Source organism: Parasteatoda tepidariorum, chromosome 1 (genome assembly GCF_982258835.1).
Source record: "Parasteatoda tepidariorum strain Cologne lab strain chromosome 1, Ptep-v5.0, whole genome shotgun sequence".
Taxonomy (NCBI): domain Eukaryota; kingdom Metazoa; phylum Arthropoda; class Arachnida; order Araneae; family Theridiidae; genus Parasteatoda; species Parasteatoda tepidariorum.
This window is the reverse complement of record NC_141755.1, coordinates 134949905-134974847: the sequence shown is the minus strand read 5'-3', so window position 1 is coordinate 134974847 and position 24943 is coordinate 134949905. Positions and strand designations below refer to the sequence as shown.

General features: G+C 29.4%; 1 protein-coding gene across 19 annotated transcripts in view; it reads left to right on the top strand.

The window, feature by feature from the left end:
- Positions 1-18695, top strand: part of LOC147817020 (uncharacterized) — a 90248-nt gene extending 71553 nt beyond the window's left edge. For all 19 annotated transcript variants that reach the window (XM_087153844.1, XM_087153838.1, XM_087153840.1 and 16 more), the window contains one exon: positions 17932-18695. The gene's annotated coding sequence lies outside the window, so the exon portion shown is untranslated. The remainder of the gene's footprint in view (positions 1-17931) is intronic.
- The last annotated feature ends 6248 nt before the right edge of the window (positions 18696-24943 follow it).

Sequence of the window (24943 nt, the reverse complement as noted above, 5' to 3'; positions counted from 1 at the left end):
TCCGAAATGAGTTCTATGTTTAAAATCTAGCGTCTTTCTTTTTGAAAGAACGCATAAAGGAATAAATAATAAATAAAATAAAATGGCGGGAAAAAGGTTTAAATTTCAAGTCCGTCTAACTCCCTTTAATATGAAGTTATAATTTTCAAATTCGGACGGAAAGTTGCCCTCTATGAGCCGCACCACCCTACAAAGAAAATTTTTTATAGTCCTATTAGGGGGTCCGCAAACGCCCCTTATGTATTTTCTTTAGCAAACCGGAAGAGGGTACTTGAATCTATGTAGTAGCCCGATCTCCGTATAAACGTGGTTCAACGGATAGGACAGCGTGCTAGTTATTTACGCCTCAAGCGAAGGGGTGCAGGGTCGAACCCCGGAAGAGGTCAATTTTTCTAATTTTTTACATTTTTTTCTTTTCTTTTTTTCCATTATATTATTTATTTAATGTGTTTTTCGATATATTAAAGGATCCTATATGTAAAAAATAATTTTTTCTTGTTCGAAAAATTTCAAATAATGCTTAAAAACTGGAAAAATCCCGGAAAATTAGTTTATTTATATTATAATATTTTTTTTTTACACCTTTTACAATATTTTCACGAAAGTTTAGCATCCGAAATGTGTTCTATGTTTAAAATCTAGCGTCTTTCTTTTTGAAAGAACGCATAAAGGAATAAATAATAAAATAAAATAAAATGGCGGGGAAAATGTTCAAATTTCAAGACCGTCTAACTCCCTTTAATATGAAGTTATAATTTTCAAATTCGATCGGAAAGTTGTCCTCTATGAGCCGCACCACCCTACAAAGAAAATTTTTTATAGACCTATTAGGGGGTCCGCAAACGCCCCTTATGTATTTTGTTTAGCAAACCGGAAGAGGGTACTTGAATCTATGTAGTAACCCGATCCCCGTATAAACGTGGTTCAACGGATAAGACTGCGTGCTAGTGACTTACGCCTCAAGCGAAGGGGTGCAGGTTCGAACCCCGGCAGAGGTCTATTTTTCAAATTTTTTACATTTTTTTTTCTTTTTTTCCATTATATTATTTATTTAATGTGTTTTTCGATATATTAAAGGATCCTATATGTAAAAAATAATTTTTTCTTATTCGAAAAATTTCAAATAATGCTTAAAAACTGGAAAAATCCCGTATAATTAGTTTATTTATATTATAATATTTTTTTTACACCTTTTACAATATTTTCACGAAAGTTTAGCAACCGAAATGTGTTCTATGTTTAAACTCTAGCGCCTTTCTTTTTGAAAGAACGCATAAAGGAATAAATAATAAAATAAAATAAAATGGCGGGAAAAATGTTCAAATTTCAAGACCGTCTAACTCCCTTTAATATGAAGTTATAATTTTCAAATTCGGTCGGAAAGTTGTCCTCTATGAGCCGCACCACCCTACAAAGAAAATTTTTTATAGACCTATTAGGGGGTCTGCAAACGCCCCTTATGTATTTTGTTTAGCAAACCGGAAGAGGGTACTTGAATCGATGTAGTAACCCGATCCCCGTATAAACGTGGTTCAACGGATAAGACTGCGTGCTAGTGACTTACGCCTCAAGCGAAGGGGTGCAGGTTCGAACCCCGGCAGAGGTCTATTTTTCAAATTTTTTACATTTTTTTCTTTTCTTTTTCTCCATTATATTATTTATTTAATGTGTTTTTCGATATATTAAAGGATCCTATATGTAAAAAATAATTTTTTCTTATTCGAAAAATTTCAAATAATGCTTAAAAACTGGAAAAATCCCGTACCCAGCTAAAAATAAACTGCAGTTAATCTACAGAAAAACTGCAGTTTGAAAACTGTGGTGATTTGGCCCATAGCACTGCAGACTTTTTGAAGTCAAAACACTGCAAAATTACTGCAGTTTGTAAACTGCAGTAATTTTGCAGTTGTACCAACTTCAAAATTTTTACTTTTAATATACAAATGGTGGTGCCATCTATCGTGAGTAATAGAAAATACTATAGTTTTTGTTTAAAAAAAAATTCATTTTGAAAAAAAATATTTTCGATTGAATTCTTTTTTTAATATTGGACTATTCTAAATTTAATTATCTATACATGAAGTATAATACTCATGAAAGTTTCCGTTGTGAATCTGTCGACACAAGGTATCTTGGGAATCGAACTCGCTTCCTGTCAGGTGTGAGATTAACCGATTAGCCCTCTCGGCTATACCCCTGTGTCAAGGAGGTACCAAAGAATTAAATAGTTTCATGAGCTGGGTCTTGTTGGCAAGAAAAAAGTTTTTATTTGTTAAATCAAATAAGGGGAAAACTCAGTTAATAAATTTTCTCATGGTTAACTGTTTGAATATCATCATTTTATGGTCATTTAATTGTTTTTATTGCATACGGTAAAATAACAATTAAATGATTAGTTAAGAGTGTTTTTTATGAAAAATTCCTAGCAATGTAGATTTAAGTTTTTTTTCCCATAAGTTTTATTATTTTTCTTTTAAGTTTAATTTTTAAAAGTAAGCAGCTCTAAACGAATTTTTAAAGTAAGCAGTTTTATAAGTATTATGCTCATTTAGGTTTAATTGAAAATACTATGAGTTATTTTTTTTTCAAACAAAATTATTTTTTTAATTTGTAAAACTTTATTTCCAAGCAATAATAAAAAGGATATTGTTTTAAATTGCCTAAATTTATTTAAGACAAATTTCTGAAACAGAGTGAAACTAATAAATGTTTGAAGGAGAGGTTTGAAGCTAAAAAATCTGGATTAATTATCCCTTTTCAAATTCAATTTTGTAAACTCTTTTGATATCAAATTGTTTAAAATCCAAACTAAATATTTGTTTCGATTAGAAAAAATAAGTATAATTTTTGTTCCGCAATAATCCTAGCTTAGTATGAATTCGAATAAAAAAATTAACTAATTAACATTAACTGCTTGCCTTCACTTTAATATTACTTTTACCATAAACTTTGCGCAAACATAGTTTTCTTAAGTCAAAAAGAAATATATAATAAAAATTAATAAAAATAAAATTAGTAATAAATTTACTAAAATACAGAAATATTTAAATACCTTTATATTTAATTACTTTAGGCTTATTTTAAATCAATTAAATTGTGTCAAAATCTTACTTAAAAGTTTTTGACGCTTCTGAATTGTAAATAATCAAGTATATATTTTATGAATTTTACCTTTTATGAACATAGATAGTGTACGTTATTTCCGTGATCAACATATATGTTTAGAATATTTATCTAATTATGAGAAATTAATTTATAATGAAAAGAAAGACATAAACATTATAAAAAGTTGATATACCAACCAAGAAAACAAAATTGAAAACATCAAACTCTTTCTATTTTACAACAATACAAAGTAACTGCAGTTTTTCTGCAGATTCATCAAAAAGTATACTTCTGAAACAATGACTGCATTATTACTTCAAATTTACTGCAGAATAACCACGGATTTGAAGTTTCAATTTTTTCGAAATTTATGATTTTAAAGTGACCTCACTTAAACTGCAGTAATTTTGTAGACTATAGCTCAAAGTTTTTTTGAAATAAATTACTGAGAAATTACTTCACATTAGCTGCAAAATGACTGCAGTGTTTTTGCAGTTAAGATTGCACTACAGAAAATCTGCAGTTAACTCCAGAAAAACTACAAAATTACTTCAGTTCTGCAGAAAAACTGCAGTTTAATTTTAGCTGGGTATAATTAGTTTATTTATATTATAATATTTTTTTTACACCTTTTACAATATTTTCACGAAAGTTTAGCAACCGAAATGTGTTCTATGTTTAAAATCTAGCGTCTTTCTTTTTGAAAGAACACATAAAGGAATAAATATTAAAATAAAATAAAATGGCGGGAAAAAGTTTCAAATTTGAAGTCCGTCTAACTCCCTTTAATATGATATTATAATTTTCAAATTCGGACGGAAAGTTGTCCTCTATGAGCCGCACCACCCTACAATGAAAATTTTTTATAGACCTATTAGGGGGTCCGCAAACGCCCCTTATGTATTTTGTTTAGCAAACCGGAAGAGGGTACATGAATCTATGTAGTAAATCGATCCCCGTATAAACGTGGTTCAACGGATAAGACCGCGTGCTATTGACCTACGCCTCAAGCGAAGGGTTGCAGGTTCGAACCCCGGCAGAGGTCAATTTTTCTAATTATTTACATTTTTTTCTTTTCTTTTTTTCCATTATATTATTTATTGAATGTGTTTTTCGATATATTAAAGGATCCTATATGTAAAAAATAATTTTTTCTTATTCGAAAAATTTCAAATAACGCTTAAAAACTGGAAAAATCCCGTATAATTAGTTTATTTATATTATAATTTTTTTTTACTCCTTTTACAATATTTTCACGAAAGTTTAGCATCCGAAATGTGTTCTATGTTTAAAATCTAGCGTCTTTCTTTTTGACAGAACGCATAAAGGAATAAATAATAAATAAAATAAAATGGCGGGAAAAAGGTTCAAATTTCAAGTCCGTCTAACTCCCTTTAATATGAAGTTATAATTTTCAAATTCGGACGGAAAGTTGCCCTCTATGAGCCGCACCACCCTACAAAGAAAATTTTTTATAGTCCTATTAGGGGGTCCGCAAACGCCCCTTATGTATTTTCTTTAGCAAACCGGAAGAGGGTACTTGAATCTATGTAGTAGTCCGATCTCCGTATAAACGTGGTTCAACGGATAAGACCGCGTGCTAGTTATTTACGCCTCAAGCGAAGGGGTGCAGGGTCGAACCCCGGCAGAGGTCTATTTTTCAAATTTTTTACATTTTTTTTTCTTTTTTTCCATTATATTATTTATTTAATGTGTTTTTCGATATATTAAAGGATCCTATATGTAAAAAATAATTTTTCCTTATTCGAAAAATTTCAAATAATGCTTAAAAACTGGAAAAATCCCGTATAATTAGTTTATTTATATTATAATATTTTTTTTACACCTTTTACAATATTTTCACGTAAGTTTAGCAACCGAAATGTGTTCTATGTTTAAAATCTAGCGTCTTTCTTTTTGAAAGAACACATAAAGGAATAAATAATAAATAAAATAAAATGGCGGGAAAAAGTTTCAAATTTCAAGTCCGTCTAACTCCCTTTAATATGATGTTATAATTTTCAAATTCGGACGGAAAGTTGCCCTCTATGAGCCGCACCACCCTACAAAGAAAATTTTTTATAGTCCTATTAGGGGGTCCGCAAACGCCCCTTATGTATTTTCTTTAGCAAACCGGAAGAGGGTACTTGATTCTATGTAGTAACACGATCCGCGTATAAACGTGGTTCAACGGATAAGACCGCGTGCTAGTGACTTACGCCTCAAGCGAAGGGGTGCAGGTCCGAACCCCGGCAGAGGTCAACTTTTCTAATTTTTTTCTTTTTTTTCTTTTCTTTTTTTCCATTATATTATTTATTTAATGTGTTTTTCGATATATTAAGGGATCCTATACGTAAAAAATAATTTTTTCTTATTCGAAAAATTTCAAATAATGCTTAAAAACTGGAAAAATCCCGTATAATTATTTTATTTATATTATAATATTTTTTTTTACACCTTTTACAATATTTTCACGAAAGTTTAGCATCCGAAATGTGTTATATGTTTAAAATCTAGCGTCTTTCTTTTTGAAAGAACGCATAAAGGAATAAATAATAAAATAAAATAAAATGGCTTAAAAAAGGTTCAAATTTCAAGTCCGTCTAACTCCCTTTAATATGAAGTTATAATTTTCAAATTCGGACGGAAAGTTGTCCTCTATGAGCCGCACCACCCTACAAAGAAAATGTTTTATAGACCTATTAGGTGGTCCGCAAACGCCCCTTATGTATTTTGTTTAGCAAACCGGAAGAGGGTACTTGAATCTATGTAGTAACCCGATCCCCGTATAAACGTGGTTCAACGGATAAGACCGCGTGCTAGGGACTTGCGCCTCAAGCGAAGGGGTGCTGGTTCGAACCCCGGCAGAGGTCAATTTTTCTAATTTTTTACATTTTTTTTCTTTTCTATTTTTCCATTATATTATTTATTTAATGTGTTTTTCGATATATTAAAGGATCCTATATGTAAAAAATAATTTTTCCTTATTCGAAAAATTTCAAATAATGCTTAAAAACTGGAAAAATCCCGTATAATTAGTTTATTTATATTATAATATTTTTTTTACACCTTTTACAATATTTTCACGTAAGTTTAGCAACCGAAATGTGTTCTATGTTTAAAATCTAGCGTCTTTCTTTTTGAAAGAACACATAAAGGAATAAATAATAAATAAAATAAAATGGCGGGAAAAAGTTTCAAATTTCAAGTCCGTCTAACTCCCTTTAATATGATGTTATAATTTTCAAATTCGGACGGAAAGTTGCCCTCTATGAGCCGCACCACCCTACAAAGAAAATTTTTTATAGTCCTATTAGGGGGTCCGCAAACGCCCCTTATGTATTTTCTTTAGCAAACCGGAAGAGGGTACTTGATTCTATGTAGTAACACGATCCGCGTATAAACGTGGTTCAACGGATAAGACCGCGTGCTAGTGACTTACGCCTCAAGCGAAGGGGTGCAGGTCCGAACCCCGGCAGAGGTCAACTTTTCTAATTTTTTTCTTTTTTTTCTTTTCTTTTTTTCCATTATATTATTTATTTAATGTGTTTTTCGATATATTAAGGGATCCTATACGTAAAAAATAATTTTTTCTTATTCGAAAAATTTCAAATAATGCTTAAAAACTGGAAAAATCCCGTATAATTATTTTATTTATATTATAATATTTTTTTTTACACCTTTTACAATATTTTCACGAAAGTTTAGCATCCGAAATGTGTTATATGTTTAAAATCTAGCGTCTTTCTTTTTGAAAGAACGCATAAAGGAATAAATAATAAAATAAAATAAAATGGCTTAAAAAAGGTTCAAATTTCAAGTCCGTCTAACTCCCTTTAATATGAAGTTATAATTTTCAAATTCGGACGGAAAGTTGTCCTCTATGAGCCGCACCACCCTACAAAGAAAATGTTTTATAGACCTATTAGGTGGTCCGCAAACGCCCCTTATGTATTTTGTTTAGCAAACCGGAAGAGGGTACTTGAATCTATGTAGTAACCCGATCCCCGTATAAACGTGGTTCAACGGATAAGACCGCGTGCTAGGGACTTGCGCCTCAAGCGAAGGGGTGCTGGTTCGAACCCCGGCAGAGGTCAATTTTTCTAATTTTTTACATTTTTTTTCTTTTCTATTTTTCCATTATATTATTTATTTAATGTGTTTTTCGATATATTAAAGGATTCTATATGTAAAAAATAATTTTTTCTTATTCGAAAAATTTCAAATAATGCTTAAAAACTGGAAAAATCCCGTATAATTAGTTTATTTATATTATAATATTTTTTTTACACCTTTTACAATATTTTCACGAAAGTTTAGCATCCGAAATGTGTTCTATGTTTAAAATCTAGCGTCTTTCTTTTTGAAAGACCGCATAAAGGAATAAATAATAAAATAAAATAAAATATCGGGAAAAAGGTTCAAATTTCAAGTTCGTCTAACTCCCTTTAATATAAAGTTATAATTTTCAAATTCAGACGGAAAGTTGTCCTCTATGAGCCGCACCACCCTACAAAGAAAATTTTTTATAGACCTATTAGGGGGTCCGCAAACGCCCCTTATGTATTTTCTTTAGCAAACCGGAAGAGGGTACTTGATTCTATGTAGTAACACGATCCGCGTATAAACGTGGTTCAACGGATAAGACCGCGTGCTAGTGACTTACGCCTCAAGCGAAGGGGTGCAGGTTCGAACCCCGGCAGAGGTCAACTTTTCTAATTTTTTTCTTTTTTTTCTTTTCTTTTTTTCCATTATATTATTTATTTAATGTGTTTTTCGATATATTAAGGGATCCTATACGTAAAAAATAATTTTTTCTTATTCGAAAAATTTCAAATAATGCTTAAAAACTGGAAAAATCCCGTATAATTATTTTATTTATATTATAATATTTTTTTTACACCTTTTACAATATTTTCACGAAAGTTTAGCATCCGAAATGTGTTATATGTTTAAAATCTAGCGTCTTTCTTTTTGAAAGAACGCATAAAGGAATAAATAATAAAATAAAATAAAATGGCTTAAAAAAGGTTCAAATTTCAAGTCCGTCTAACTCCCTTTAATATGAAGTTATAATTTTCAAATTCGGACGGAAAGTTGTCCTCTTTGAGCCGCACCACCCTACAAAGAAAATGTTTTATAGACCTATTAGGTGGTCCGCAAACGCCCCTTATGTATTTTGTTTAGCAAACCGGAAGAGGGTACTTGAATCTATGTAGTAACCCGATCCCCGTATAAACGTGGTTCAACGGATAAGACCGCGTGCTAGGGACTTGCGCCTCAAGCGAAGGGGTGCTGGTTCGAACCCCGGCAGAGGTCAATTTTTCTAATTTTTTACATTTTTTTCTTTTCTATTTTTCCATTATATTATTTATTTAATGTGTTTTTCGATATATTAAAGGATTCTATATGTAAAAAATAATTTTTTCTTATTCGAAAAATTTCAAATAATGCTTAAAAACTGGAAAAATCCCGTATAATTAGTTTATTTATATTATAATATTTTTTTTACACCTTTTACAATATTTTCACGAAAGTTTAGCATCCGAAATGTGTTCTATGTTTAAAATCTAGCGTCTTTCTTTTTGAAAGACCGCATAAAGGAATAAATAATAAAATAAAATAAAATATCGGGAAAAAGGTTCAAATTTCAAGTTCGTCTACCTCCCTTTAATATAAAGTTATAATTTTCAAATTCGGACGGAAAGTTGTCCTCTATGAGCCGCACCACCCTACAAAGAAAATTTTTTATAAACCTATTAGGGGGTTCGCAAACGCCCCCTATGTATTTTGTTTAGCAAACCGGAAGAGGGTACTTGAATCTATGTAGTAACCCGATCCCGTATAAACGTGGTTCAACGGATAAGACCGCGTGCTAGTAACTTACGCCTCAAGCGAAGGGGTGCAGGTTCGAACCCCGGCAGAGGTCAATTTTTCTAATTTTTTACATTTTTTTCTTTTCTTTTTTTCCTTTATGTTATTTATTTAATGTGTTTTTCGATATATTAAAGGATCCTATATGTAAAAAATAATTTTTTCTTATTCGAAAAATTTCAAATAATGCTTAAAAACTTGAAAAATCCCGTATAATTAGTTTATTTATATTGTAATATTTTTTTTTACAACTTTACAATATTTTCACGAAAGTTTAGCATCCGAAATGTGTTCTATGTTTAAAATCTAGCGTCTTTCTTTTTGAAAGAACGCATAAAGGAATAAATAATAAAATAAAATAAAATGGCGGGAAAAAGGTTCAAATTTCAAGTCCGTCTAACTCCCTTTAATATGAAGTTATAATTTTCAAATTCGGACGGAAAGTTGTCCTCTATGAGCCGCACCACCCTACAAAGAAAATTTTTTATAGACCTATTAGGGGGTCCGCATACGCCCCTTATGTAATTTGTTCTGCAAACCGGAAGAGGGTACTTGAATCTATGTAGTAACCCGATACCCGTATAAACGTGGTTCAACGGATAAGACCGCGTGCTAGGGACTTACGCCTCAAGCGAAGGGGTGCAGGTTCGAACCCCGGCAGAGGTCAATTTTTCTGATTTTTTACATTTTTTTCTTTTCTTTTTTTACATTATATTATTTATTTAATGTGTTTTTCGATATATTAAAGTATCCTATATGTAAAAAACAATTTTTTCTTATTCGAAAAATTTCAAATAATGCTTAAAAACTGGAAAAATCCCGTATAATTAGTTTATTTATATGATAATATTTTTTTTACACCTTTTACAATATTTTCACGAAAGTTTAGCATCCGAAATGTGTTCTATTTTTAAAATCTAGCGTCTTTCGTTTTGAAAGAACGCATAAATGAATAAATAATAAAATAAAATAAAATGGCGGGAAAAAGGTTCAAATTTCAAGTCCGTCTAACTCCCTTTAATATGAAGTTATAATTTTCAAATTCGGACGGAAAGTTGTCCTCTATGAGCCGCACCACCCTACAAAAAAATTTTTTTATAGACCTATTAGGGGGTCCGCAAACTTCCCTTATGTATTTTGTTTTGCAAACCGGAAGAGGGTACTTGAATCTATGTATTAACCAGATCCCCGTATTAACGTGGTTCAACGGATAAGACCGCGTGCTAGTGACTTACGCCTCAAGCGAAGGGGTGCAGGTTCGAACCCCGGCAGAGGTCAATTTTTCTAATTTTTTACATTTTTTTCTTTTCTTTTTTTCCATTATATTATTTATTTAATGTGTTTTTCGATATATTAAAGGATCCTATATGTAAAAAATAATTTTTTCTTATTCGAAAAATTTCAAATAATGCTGAAAAACTGGAAAAATCCCGTATAATTAGTTTATTTTTATTATAATATTTTTTTTTACACCTTTTACAATATTTTCACGAAAGTTAAGCATCCGAAATGTGTTCTATGTTTAAAATCTAGCGTCTTTCTATTTGAAAGAACGCATAAAGGAATAAATAATAAAATAAAATAAAATGGCGGGAAAAAGGTTCAAATTTCAAGTCCGTCTAACTCCCTTTAATATGAAGTTATAATTTTCAAATTCGGACGGAAAGTTGTCCTCTATGAGCCGCACCACCCTACAAAGAAAATTTTTTATAGACCTATTAGGGGGTCTGCAAACTTCCCTTATGTATTTTGTTTTGCAAACCGGAAGAGGGTACTTGAATCTATGTATTAACCCGATCTCCGTATAAACGTGGTTCAACGGATAAGACCGCGTGCTAGTGACTTACGCCTCAAGCGAAGGGGTGCAGGTTCGAACTCCGGCAGAGGTCAATTTTTTTAATTTTTTACATTTTTTTCTTTTCTTTTTTTCCATTATATTATTTATTTAATGTGTTTTTCGATATATTAGAGGATCATATATGTAAAAAATAATTTTTTCTTATTCGAAAAATTTCAAATAATGCTTAAAAACTGGAAAAATCCCGTATAATTAGTTTATTTATATTATAATATTTTTTTTTACACCTTTTACTATATTTTCACGAAAGTTTAGCATCCGAAATGTGTTCTATGTTTAAAATCTAGCGTCTTTCTTTTTGAAAGAACGCATAAAGGAATAAATAATAAAATAAAATAAAATGGCGGGAAAAAGGTTCAAATTTCAAGTCCGTCTAACTCCCTTTAATATGAAGTTATAATTTTCAAATTCGGACGGAAAGTTGTCCTCTATGAGCCGCACCACCCTACAAAGAAAATTTTTTATAGACCTATTAGGGGGTCCGCAAACGCCCCTTATGTATTTTGTTTAGCAAACCGGAAGAGGGTACTTGAATCTATGTATTAACCCGATCTCCGTATAAACGTGGTTCAACGGATAAGACCGCGTGCTAGTGACTTACGCCTCAAGCGAAGGGGTGCAGGTTCGACCCCCGGCAGAGGTCAATTTTTCTAATTTTTTACATTTTTTTCTTTTCTTTTTTTCCATTATATTATTTATTTAATGTGTTTTTCGATATATTAAAGGATCCTAAATGTAAAAAATAATTTTTTCTTATTCGAAAAATTTCAAATAATGCTGAAAAACTGGAAAAATCCCGTATAATTAGTTTATTTTTATTATAATATTTTTTTTTACACCTTTTACAATATTTTCACGAAAGTTTAGCATCCGAAATGTGTTCTATGTTTAAAATCTAGCGTCTTTCTTTTTGAAAGAACGCATAAAGGAATAAATAATAAAATAAAATAAAATGGCGGGAAAAAGGTTCAAATTTCAAGTCCGTCTAACTCCCTTTAATATGAAGTTATAATTTTCAAATTCGGACGGAAAGTTGTCCTCTAAGAGCCGCACCACCCTACAAAGAAAATTTTTTATAGACCTATTAGGTGGTCCGCAAACGCCCCTTATGAATTTTGTTTAGAAAACCGGAAGATTGCACTTGAATCTATGTAGTAACCCGATCCCCGTATAATTGTGGTTCAACGGATAAGACCGCGTGCTAGTGACTTACGCCTCAAGTGAAGAGGTGCAGGTTCGAACCCCGGCAGAGATCAATTTTTCAAATTTTTTACATTTTTTTCTTTTCTTTTTTTCCATTATATTATTTATTTAATGTGTTTTTTGATATATTAAAGGATCCTATATGTAAAAAATAATTTTTTCTTATTCGAAAACTTTCAAATAATGCTTAAAAACTGGAAAAATCCCGTATAATTAGTTTATTTATATTAAAATATTTTTTTTTCACCTTTTACAATATTTTCACGAAAGTTTAGCATCCGAAATGTGTTCTATGTTTAAAATCTAGCGTCTTTCTTTTTGAAAGAACGCATAAAGGAATAAATAATGAAATAAAATGAAATGGCGAGAAAAAGGTTCAAATTTCAAGTCCGTCTAACTCCCTTTAATATGAAGTTATAATTTTCAAATTCGGATGGAAAGTTGTCCTCTATGAGCCGCACCACCCTACCAAGAAAATTTTTTTAGACCTATTAGGGGGTCCGCAAACGCCCCTTATGTATTTTGTTTAGCAAACCAGAAGAGGGTACTTGAATCTATGTATTAACCCGATCTCCGTATAAACGTGGTTCAACGGATAAGACCGCGTGCTAGTGACTTACGCCTCAAGCGAGGGGGTGCAGGTTCGAGCCCCGGCAGAGGTAAATTTTTCTAATTTTTTATATTTTTTTCCTTTCTTTTTTTCCATTATATTATTTATTGATTGTGTTTTTCGATATATTAAAGGATCCTATATGTAAAAAATAATTTTTTCTTATTCGAAAAATTTCAAATAATGCTTAAAAACTGGAAAAATCCCGGAAAAATTGTTTATTTTTATTATATTATTTTTTTAAACTCCTTTTACAATATTTTCACGATAGTTTAGCATTCTAAATGTGTTCCATGCTGAAAATCAAGTGTCTTTCTTGGTGAAAGAACGCATAATGGAATAAAAAAATAAAATAAAATGGCGGGAAAAAGGTTCAAATTTCAAGTCAATCGAACTCCCTTTATTATTAAATGGAAATTTGGGAGATGGTAAACGGGAGAAGGTACTTGAATCTATGTAGTAGCCCGATGACCACATAAACGTGGTCCAACGACTAAGTGACTGACGAAGACGATGACCATATAAACGTGGTCCAGTGACTGACGCTTTAAGCGAAAGGGTGCGGGTTCGAACCTCGGCAGAGGTTATTTTTTAAAAAAAATTTTCTTTTGTTTATTTTGCATTATATTATTTATTAAATGTGTTTTTCGATATATTAAAGGATCCTATGAGTAAAAATAATTTTTTTTATTCGGGGAATTTCAAATAATGCTTAAAATCTCGAAAATTCCCGAAAAATTAAATCCAGGGAAAAATAGTTTATTTTTATTATATTATTTTTTTTAATTTCTTTTACAATATTTTCAAGATAGTTTAGCATGCGAAATGTGTTCTGTGTTTGAAATCAAGTGTCTTTCTTAGTGAAAGATCGCATAATGGAATAAAAAATAAAGTCCAAGGAACTAACGCTTCACCGTTATAAATTTTGAACATTTTAAGCCAGTATTATAAACGAAAAGCAGTAAGAGCTATAATTAAAACATTTCAAGCATGATTTGGCCTAGGAGAATAAATTAGATAAATTTGGAATAGATGCATAAAATAGTAAAAAACAACAATCTCGAAGACACTTTTCCATACATTGACGTTATCATATTTTTTTCAAGCGTGGCATTGGACAATTGTCACTCATGGTAACTATATGTAGCGGAGCACGTTTATTCTCCATTCTGAACTTGATTAAAAATGAACTAAAAAATTACTTAAGAAAAAATTAGTCATCATGAGCATTGAAAATGATGTGCAGGAAATTGATTTTAGCAATGTGATAGAAGACTTATTCTCTCAAAGCGCGTAAAAAGTATTGCTACCTTAAACTTTTGATGAAAATAATGTAAATAAAGCTTTTATAATAATGTATCAATGTTTTACTTTCGTAAAATAAAAATTATTCAAAAGTTAAATTTTTTCTTTGAAATTACTCATAAAGAGCCCCCTAATGAAGCGGCTCTGCTAAACGGCTCTGCTTTTTGGATTATACATTTTCATTTAAAAAAAGTTTAATATATTACATTAGTGCTAGTTTCGTGTACAAAATGAATAAATAATGAAAATGTGATCGAGCTTACACTTTATCGTTCTCATATATCTGCTATTTAACTAAAGTTTTTCTGGAGAGTATGCATAGCGCTATCGAAAGACGGAGCTCCAAAACTAGCACAGCAGTACGTTGTAGTTCTGGGAGGTAATGTCCCAATAGTTTCGTCAAGAGAGCTGTCCAAAGTTTAGAACAATTAATGTAAATTTTACTTTGTGTGTATTTCACCATATCGCGAAAACTTATAAAAAGAATTTGAAAAATTTTTGCTCTCAGTTATAAAGATCGTTTATCCAAAAGAAAATTCTATGCAAAATATAACTTATAGTAAATGCTAATTATTTTATTTAATAATAGTCGAAAAATTGAACTGCAAGGTAGAAATTTTTTTTCAAAATTTAACTTTTCACTAATTGACCGATTTTACTGAAATTTTGCTATTTAAAATTGCATTCTTTAAAATGATATAAAAAAAAATATCTACTATACAAATCTAAAATTTTAAGACTTACATTAAATTAAAAAAAAATATCCTTTACTACAAGATATATTTTGAGTGGAATTAAATTTAAATAAAGGAATTTTACTATTGTGAACAAAAATTTTTCAATTCGTTTAAAAAGTACTCAACAAAAAAAATTTAACATGAAGGGATCCAAATTTTGGAATTATCTTCTGTCCAAACCATTGGAACCGTACTTCCAGAGTTCCGGCTGCCCCCAATATCTTGGGGGTCAGACATCTACATCACTAAAAAAAATTAGGTTGGTTTACTCAAAGAAAGTGCATTTTTGCGTCTGATTTCGTAAAATATTGTTACTGTAAGACTGTCTTTTTCGTGTTAAAAGGGCATTTTTATTCTATTTCTTTACTATTTGATTAAAAGCGGCCAAATACTGTCTTTGGAGATTCCTGACCTCATTTCAAATCAACTTAAATAGAGTTAAACCGTTTAAGCCTCATTATATGAATTATTTGTTTATGCTTTACTGCTACTTTATAACCTGAATTAATAGTGCTTTGTTCTTTTAATCAAGTGGAAAACTGTATTCTTTCTTCTTTAAATCAATTATAATTTAAATGGGAATAAAAAGTACATTGAATGCTTAATTTCTGGATCATTTTTATCAATATTAATGTACTTAAGTGCGTACTAAATAAAAGTTAATTTAAAAAAAGGTGCTATTTTTGTAAATTGTTTTCAAAAATGCTGTAAATCAAGTTTCGTTTCTTTTTTACCTACTATTGCAGGTAACACAACTTTTTTTTTTTTTATTATAATTAATTTAAAACAGAAAATAAGATTTGTATACTATTGAATTTGTAGTTTTTGTTGAGAAGAATATAATTACACGTATAGAATTGGCATTTTATGTTTAAATATCATATTGGTACAAAATGTAAGTCACTGATCCTAACCAATTTCAAGCATTAATTTGAAATAAATACTGTACTAAAATTTGGATATATGTCCAATTTTATTGTGCTTTTAATCGAATTTATTAACACAGAAACTGTTCGTGTAGAACAGTTTCTGTGTTAATAAATTAATACAATTAATTCAAATATGGTGTTTTATGTTTTTTAAATTCAAATATGGTGTTTTATGTTTTTTAAAGTGCTGACCACGCTGTAGTTGGTCTTGTACCTGGAAGGTACTGGGTTCGAATCCAGCTTAGTGCATAGATGTAATCTATCTGTCCTTTTAGGGTTGACGTTGATCCACCTTAATGGGACCTACAAAACAGAAATAAACAATAGTGCCTGTCACGTGCCATATGTTGCCAAAAGTGCTGGGCATTGAAATAATATTTCTGAAAAATATTAATCTTTGGAATGTCTTGCACATCAAAATCATCTTAAAGACTTAACAGTTAAAATTGAGTCAGCTACTCTAAAAAAAAAAATCTTTCTTGTGTTGCAAATTTTATAAATTAGAATGTCTTTAAAGATTAACAGAATATTGTATTTTAAGTTTATACGATTGTATAATATTTTTATGCTCAATTGACTGAATTAAATGATAAATTTTATATTATGCCTTTTGAGGTAACAATATGTCTTTTTAAATCTGTTCTGGCTCTTTCTTTTAGTATCTTGCTTTTTTTTATGTGTCACGTTGATGCATTCTTTTATATATATGTTACGGCGAATGGCCGAAAAAGGTGGGTGTTGACTTTTACTGGTGAATGTCGACAAACACCAAATACGTAAGTGAAAGATCGAATATTTCATTACATTCTTGTACATTCGGACCCTCACCGGTGTATGTCAACAATCACATAGTCGCTTTGGTGAATATCCGAAATATTTGTTATATCCAATTTCATAATAATTTATTCGTTGATATTATTATATTTATTTGATATATTTATATTTACTCTGTATTTTAATACTTACTGACGATAGATTAGAAGAAACATCAGTGTTTGGAGTATCGGGCAAATATATACCGGGCAATGGCACTTGACTTTAAAAAAACATCAGTGTCGGGTATACCGGGCAGTGGCACTTAACCTTAATAAAACATCAGTGTAGGGTATACCGAGCAAATGTAAATGTATGGTCCGATACTCCACACACTGATGTTTCTTCTGATCTATCGTCAGTAAGTATTAAAATATCGAATAAATATAAATATATCCACGAATAAATTCATATCAAATCGAATGTAATAAATATTTCGGACATTCACCAAAGCGACTATGTGATTGTTGACATTCACCGGTGAATGTCGACATTTTCGCGACTTCGGTCATTTACCGTAACATATATCTAACGTCGTTGCCGAGAGGAAGGATAAAAACAGGTCTTAGGCAGGGAAAGAGGGTACAATATTTAATTTTTAGAGAGAGAACAATCATCAAAGTGACACAAAATCGTTGTGTTCTTCAATAAAAGTTATGTTTCCCTAAACTGTGGCTTTTCTTCAAGTCAAGTGCTAGCTTCTATTGTTCAATACTTATCAGTGTTTCAATCAAATAGGTCTACTAACGTACTATTGGACATATTTTCTAAATTTAAGAAGTTTTTAATTAAATACAGTAGCATTAAATTCTAAATTGAAATTTATTTAAACTGAAACAGTTGCAGTGAAATAGTAGTAAGCTTGTATATAAAGTGAATTAAGTACCTTGGATATATATTCTATAAAATAACAGCTTTCCCTTAACATGTATCTTCAAGAAATGATACATTTTCTTTTTATAATTTTTATTTTTACCTTTTTATTTATTTTTTAGTGGTAAGTAAGAGTACAGCATATGTAAAAAGTATAAAATAGGACCAAAAAAAATTTTTATAAAATTGGATCAGACAATTTGAAGCATGTATATTTTTTTCATTAGATCTTTCTATTTAATATATAGGTTTAACGAGTTGCTTTGCACTAATTGGTATAACATAATTTCTATATGTTCTTTATGTCCATTATCTGATATAGCTATAGTTTAAAATTGTTCTATGCTATCCCTTCGAAGATAAATTTGATATTGAAGTACATAAATGATTAAAACAATTTTCTGCTCCTAATTAAAAAAAAACTATATATCTATTTTCTCATTCTTTAAACAAGTTTTTTTTATCAAGCTTAGTTCTTTGAAAGAAAATTTCATTGATATTTAAAATCGAACAATTTAAATCAAATTAATTTAGATAGCGTTTATTGATTAGTAGATGTAGTTTTAATCTGTTTATCAAATATATGCGATTATGTATATGTAAATATATGTTGTTTTATTCTAGGTCCTGTTTTATACTAAGACGTACTTATAGAGGCTAATGTTGGCTGGAAACTTGTAATAAATTGTCACAATTTTTTTTACTGATAAATGAATTGTAGTGGTATCATCAATGAAGAATTTTCTACCCCAGATAAAAGTTGGATAAAAATAAAAATTATTATTATAATATCTGGTTATTGTAACTAAAATTGTCCGCAATATAAAGAAATGTCTACCTTTTTAAAATGTTTGACTTATGAGCAGGATTGTTGATTTTGCAAATTCTTATGAAAAAAAGTCAGCTTTTATATAATTTATTTTTGTTTTGTTAAGACATATCTCTTAAAAAATGCATAGAAGGAAAATAATTCAACAATCAAAGACTATTTTCTAATTAAGGATTAAGCTTTTACTTAAATATAGCAGGATGCAATGAGAATTGTGTATTACAGTATACACTCAATATGTTGAAAACCTTGTTATGTCAAAAAAATATTTTTCTCCTTGACATTATACAACCACCAAATGCTAATTTGAATTCCTATGTTGTAGAGTTTCTTCTCAGAACATTATGTTGATTTTTTTTTTACATGAAAAATCATTTCTATTTAATGCATAATTATTTTTGTCTCACTTTTAAAAATAAAATTATTGTTCTGTTTAAAATTATATGTGAATGTACATTTCTGAAGCATTGATGTTAATTCAATAGAAGGGAATATATACATTTTCTGTAATTTTTTAATCACTTTGTATTTTAGAGTAAATAAAAAAGCATTAAATACCTATCAAAATTGAAAATAATTTATGATTTTTTACTGTTTCTTAAATACTGTTGAGAAATACATAAAGCTAAAGGTTAAAGTAATTTGTTAAAAATGGTTTAGAATTACATACTCGCTCCTGTAAACATGAATAAATATTTCATAATAATTCATGTTTAAATAAACAATTTCCTTATTCAAAACCATTTTCAACAAGTGTGTGATTTAAGTTCTCCAGCAAAGTCCGTCTTCTAAAGATAGGAAAGTAATGGCTATATTTTCTAAAAATAAGTTTTTGTAGTTAACTATATTTATAATAAAGTAGTTGTAATTAAGTACAAAAATGTAGTTTTTTGCACATCTGTATATGCATATATACTATACGTATATGCATACATATTACTTGCTACGAATTTATAATTAGACTAATGTAATCTGCTTCTGTTTTGTGATTTCAATTGAAAATACAGTTTTCTAAATTTAAACCTGTTATTCTTAAAATCTGTTTTGATAAAAAAAAGATTATTTTTTACATAAGTATTTAAATATTTGATGAAAAACGCTTGAAATATAAATGGAACAAAATCTATATTTTTGCATTGCTGTTTTTTTTTGCCAAGATATAACTTTTGAAGTGACAATTAATATACATAAAAAATTGGGGAGTGTGGTAATGAATTGGCCACTAATAATGTATGAAAAAGTATTTTTATTTATATGAAATAAATTTAAATGCTACCGATAAGTGGAGTTACTTGCTCTGTCGAACACATCAAATGTGAAAAATTTGCAACTTCTTTTTTTTTTTCTGCAAACAAAATACTACCTAAAAAATATCTGTTATTTAATGACAACTAGAAAACCTTTTGTAGACTAACTTTAAATGTGTCAATGCTTGAATTTAAATGATCTTCAGAATTCTGAATACATGTACAAAAAGTAATACGTTCGACTGAATGGACCTCCTTTGCCCTGATTATGAATATTATTTTGCTTTTGCTTGCTTTTTTTTTCTATTTAGAATTCTTTTTTCTTGATGTATGAAACTATTAAAATGGCTGTTAAAGATTTTAGATTAAATGGCAGTTCAAACGGCATAATTTATATTCATTTCTAAAGAAAAATGTTGCCTGATGTTAAATTCTTCAGAATATTAGTTTATTAGAAATTGATTACTTGAAATTTAATTAAAATAAGTTTTTGTTTCAGATGGACAGTGTTTTCAAGTCAAAGACAGACCAAGGATATACATTTTAACAGATGTAAAATTAATTTTGATAAATCATTATCTGTTATATTTAGTCAAAAAAAGAAGTTGATACTTACTTTTTAATAGAATTTCATGTGGCCCATTCATATTTATCAATGGCACATTCAACCTCACGTGTTGGAATTGAATGGGCTAAATTTCTATTTTTTTGTTTATCTATTATTTACAGTAAGCATTTTCTAATCCAATTTTTATAAATTTTTCAGATAACCAAATATATAAAATAAACATACAATTTTGAGCTAAAGAAATAAAATCGAAAATATTACAAAACTAACTGAAATTTGACTCATTTATGAACACTCTTTCCTATGAGCAGGGTTCATACTCCTCCTGAAATTCCTGAAAAACTCCTGAAATTAGCTTTTTTTTTCTAAGGGCCCTTATAACTCCTGAAATTGGTGTTTTAACTCCTGAAAATTAAGTTTTATCTCCTGAAAAATTTTTTACAAAAATAAAAAACGATTCTTATATGGAGAAAATAATTAATCATCCCTTCCGTCTTCCCATCTCTTTTGTCCCTGGCTAGCAAATGAACTGTATAAAGATTGCCTGCTAAGTGTTGTTACTGTGCCGGTTTATAATTTGAATCGAGCAATTCATTTGAATAGCCTCACTACAAAGGCTGAAATTTTATGGACTTTTAAGGTGTTAAGCTCACATTATTCCTACAAATCTTGTGAAAATGCAAATTTTCTTTTTAAAGCTATGTTTTCTGATAGCGAGATAGCAAGCAATTTCAGTTGTGGTGAGAAAAAAACTGCCTACCTCTCAGTTTTTAGTATAGCGCCATATTTTTTGTCTCTACTTAAGTCAAGAGTGAAAGAGGAAACCAATTATGTACTGCTTTTTGATGAAAGTCTAAATGATGTTAATCAATTCAAAAACTGTATTGTCATGTAAGATTTTGGAATGGTAACCACATAAATATGCGCTACTATTCTTCAGACTTACTAGGCCATGCCACATCTGAACTTTTATTTGAAAAAATAACTGAGAAATGCTTTGCATAAATACTAAAAGTTTACTGCAATTATCTATGGATGGCCCGAATGTCAACCTAAAAGTGCTAGACATAATGATGGAAAAAATGAAGAATGGACAAAATGTGAGTTTCTTGAATGTAAGTTCATGTGGACTGCACATAGTGCATAATACCTTTAAGGGTGGTTGCTCTATTGCTTTTCCAAAAGTAGAGCATCATCTGTTTACCAATTTTTTAAAGACTCTCCTGCTCGAAGAGAAGATTTTGAATCTGTAAATCCTGAATTTGTAAAGTTCCCTTCAAAATTTTGCAAGCACAGGTGGGTGGAGAATAAAAAAGTTTTAGTTCGACTTTTAGAAATTTTGCCTGATGTTAAAACTTATTTGAAGGAGATAGAAAACAAAAAGTTTTCTCGGCCAAACATTAAATCGTATACAATCTTACAGAACGTGGTTAAAGATGAACTATTTATTGCCAAATGTAATTTCATTTTACCTGTTGTGAAAGATGTTGAATCTTTCTTAAAATTGTGTCAAACTGATAAGCCCGCGTTACCATTTTTAAATGGTGATCGCTACTTGCTATTAAAAGATGTGCTGAACAGATTTATAAAAGAAGAAAAGCTTCCAGCATCATAATAGATTTATACTTAATACAATGTGTTAAGTATAAATCTCGAAGATAAAGAAATTTGTAAAGAGGCAACCAAAATTGATGTTGGCTTTGTTGCCAGAAAAGAGTTGATAAAGACGAAAATTTTGAAGGATGAAGAGAAAACAATGAAATTTTATTTGAATTGCAGGCAATTTTTATTGAAGTTGTGAAAAAAGCTAATTGAAAAGTGACCACTGAATTTCTCTTTAGTGCGAAATGTATCGAGCATTGATCCTTGTACAGTGCATGTTAATAAAGAAGCAAATTTAAACAAGCTTTGAAAAATATTATTTCATTTGACCAGTGCAGGTAGAGTAAAAGAAGAAGATTGTGATAGCATTCTGAAGGAATATGTTCAATTTGTTGAAGATTTTAACAGCATGGATACTAGGACAAAATTTAGGCACTGCATTGGCGATAATTTTGATCCTAGCGTAGATCGACTAGATGTGTTATACTGTGAGTTCTTGTCAAGTTCACAATATCCCAATTTGTGAATCCCAATTTCAAAAAGAATAATTGATGACCATCTACGATTTGTTGGTGGAGTTGAAAAAGTCATTATTTCAAAAGAACTCATTGTTTCAGCTACAGTTGCACTTCAAAGATATCTTGCACATTTGGAAAAAGAGAAAGTAATTACAAATAATAAAGCTAAGGGTGAAAAAAGAAACATTTGGAGGATGATATACAAGAACTTAATAAAACTTCTGATGATTATTCTGATCAGGCAGAAAAAAATGTGATCTCTCATTAATTTCAAAAGCAAATGCCTTAAGGCGTCATGCTAAAGAAAAAATATCTAAGCTTAAAATATGTGAAGAACTGAATAAGACCTGTATATCTTTAAAAAGTGTTTAAAATAAATAATATTTTAAGATCCTTTTTTTATTAATTTACTATTTTGGTGGTTTTTTTTGTAATGTTGTAAATTTAATTTTATAAATAGCTATATTAAAATTATACAAAGTATATAATTTTCCCTCGCACCTCCTGAATTTATTGTATTGTACTCCTGAAAAACTCCTTAGAAACTCCTGAAATTTACTTTCTTAGAAAGAGTATGAACCCTGTATGAGGGATTTCCTGGTTTACGAAAAACAAAAACGACCTTGCTTTGTTAAAAGTAAATTATTTAATTTGTTACATGCTTCCATCGTGAAAACCAGTACAAATATATACTAATTAGTCCTCACACTACAGGCTCCAGAAAAAGGTGTAATGTAAATGTTTTAAGATTTATAAATTCATTTTTTCAGAAATTTGGAAATTCTCTCTACATCATTTTTCTTAAAATGTATAAATAAATATTTCACATAAACTAATTTATGTGAACACTCATTAGACTTAATATGCATTGAACAAAATTAAAGACACAGTTTAAAAAAGCCCAAACAGTGTTTTGCTATTTATAAGCATTTATTTCATGAAAGATAAGAGATACATTAGGTAACATACTAAGTAAGCTGAACAAAATAAACGAATCACAAATTTTCAGCTCATTTTAAAATGAGAAAATAAATTGTGCAGCACGGAGCACAGCTTAATTCCAGAAATTATTTAAATACTTCTTTTATATGTGTACTACAGGTCAATACTCTCAATTAGACTTCGTGTTATGTCAATCATTGTCCTTGAATATTTCTGATGGTGCAAAAAAATTTATTGCATGTCAAGTTTTGTTTTAGTTTTTCTCATTTTAACATGATTTTTAACATTATATATTTACAATAAATTTTAAAGCATAAAATGAAAGTAAATTAATTTTTATATCTTTAATTGAGCTATCAATGCTTTCAAGAATTAATTTTCTGGTGAAAAGCCAATCCCAACATAAATTATGATACAGTTGAATAATGGTTGAAATTTAATGATACGTCATGTCATGGCATGATATTGCAGAATTACACATTTTGAAAGTTGGTTCTTGTGAAAGTTTTGAGTAATTTATATTCGTCAATAAACATATAATACAGGGTTAAAGAATACATAGAATCACTCAAATAAAATAGGGCAAAGTATGCAAAATTCCTTATTAATTAATTTCATTTATGTAAAAGTATGGTGACTGAAGGTAAGAAATGCTAAAATAAAAAAAGAGGAATCAGGAATTATAAATAGGTTACAAAGAAAACAAATTTAAAATACATGAAACTTAAAATATGATCTCAGAAAATAAATATTTTATTGCTAGTTAAGTAGGTTTGTAAAATAAAAGTAATATTTACAAAAAATAAATAATTCACATTCTCTGACATAAAATTGAATTAATTTTCTTATGGAAAATCAAACTAGAATAAACTTGATTGTGAAAGATTAGCCAAGGGTCCCAATCCTTGCTTCCGAAACACGCGTGGCAGTGCCTTTCCATGGGGAAATGTATGGAATTAGGTTGCCGGACGCTCTTTCACTGTGTTCCATATAATTTTTGCTAAAAATAAATAAAGTCTTGTTATATAAAAAACATACTCTCTTAAAAAAAAAGGAACAAAACCACTCAATTTAAGGAAAAATTTAGAATTAAAACCTTTCACTCCATTAAAAGAAGGTGTAAAATCAAACAAATATTAAAATATTCGAGAACTTGTTTACTTGAAGAATTAAAGTTTACTAATAAAATCTTCTTAAAAAAAACAACTAAGCCACACAAAAAATTATTAAAAATGTCTGAAATAAATAAATAAAAAGCTAAATTATTAAAATTTCTCAATATCACTCATGATAACAAATTCTCTCACTATAGAATATTTTACAAAAAATTTTTAAGAAAAAAAGGATTCAAGCATCTTACATAAAAAAAACATGCTTTTTTAAAATATAAATAAATAAAAACAATATTCTCTGGGGAGAAAATTTTTCTTTAAAAAATTAAAATCAAGAGCCTTAAACGTAGGACAGGATATACTTTAATTGCTTAAACCTTACTTGCTTATTTAGTAAATGGTAAACTTTAGTTACTGATATGCATGCCATGAAAAAATACATTATTGAAGAAAAATAAAAGTTTATATCTGTAAAATAATAATAACCTAATTCCCGAACTAAGATTTATTTAAAATCAATTTAACAGAATGCGCGGATAAAAAACAGAGATTGAAGTTTGAAGAAAATATTTAATAATTAATTGAGATATATAAAAAATTAAATATATTGTGTGACAAGAAAAAGATGCTTTTGAAATAAAATAATGAAAAAATAGTTAAATAAAACCAATAAGCTAAATATAAATTTTATCGTTTGTTCTAATACTTTTATTCAATTTCAAAATTTAAATGAGTATAAATACAGAATGATAAAGCATTACTTAATATGGTAAGACAATTTATACAACTAATTGGCAATTGAAAATGAAATGTATTTG